This window comes from Oratosquilla oratoria, chromosome 1 (assembly GCF_046742065.1).
Source record: "Oratosquilla oratoria isolate Oo_2021 chromosome 1, ASM4674206v1, whole genome shotgun sequence".
Classification (NCBI taxonomy): domain Eukaryota; kingdom Metazoa; phylum Arthropoda; class Malacostraca; order Stomatopoda; family Squillidae; genus Oratosquilla; species Oratosquilla oratoria.
Genome location: NC_134777.1, coordinates 66217431 through 66218345, shown reverse-complemented (window position 1 = coordinate 66218345; position 915 = coordinate 66217431).

Genomic DNA, 915 nt, shown 5'->3' with positions numbered 1-915 from the left:
GCGCTTTACCACTGGTATGTTATTCTAACTATTACCAACCAAAATGTTTGACTCAATTGTTGATAGGTGGGTGTAAATTTCAATACAAACCTCCTAATCTGCCCATATTTTCCTCTTCAAGACCCAATTTTTTTTAGCAAAACATTTCACTCTGTATTAAATACAAAGGAAAGTGTGGCAGTGGAAGTCTGATTTGACTGTAACCACCTTTGTTATGGGTGTATTTAGAAGTGAATATTTCAATGCATAGAATATTCTTTATGTAAACAATCTGAATATGTAAGTATAGAAATTATTTATTACCCTAAATTCTGTCATTCTTTCGTTATCATGTTAATAGACAAAGTAAAACAAAGGCTTTGAAATGGCATTTATTCGGAAAAAATAATGTTATAAGTATATTGAAAGATAAATAAAACAAGAAAATAGACAAACGTGGACAAAGAAAATCTATGCAATTGACACAAACTTGTGTCACACTGGATGTTTTATATCAAAACTGTATATGTGATAGAATCAAAGTCAAATTTACTACATTTGTTATCCACACGATTTGTTCCAATCAAAGTTGTATTACAAATCTTTGATATTTTCTTTGACTGCAATTTTTGTGTTCTTTGTCCTTTTTTTGTACAGTGTGCCACCGGGGAGTTATTCATTTATTTATTTATTCATTTCTAGGTGACTATTTATTATTTTCATTGACTGTGTCGCAGCATCTAGGTCTTCTGGTACGTTAGAAGAGTAACTACATGAAAAGCTAAGAAAGGAGGGGAACAAGGATGATGTATGGGAATGGAATTGGTTGATTTAGGTGCTTGTCTTTGACTTGGCTACCCTCCTTATAAGGGGAAACATGTCCTTGATATATAGATAGAAAATGATAAAATGGTTAACTTTGTTTTAGTAAGAAAT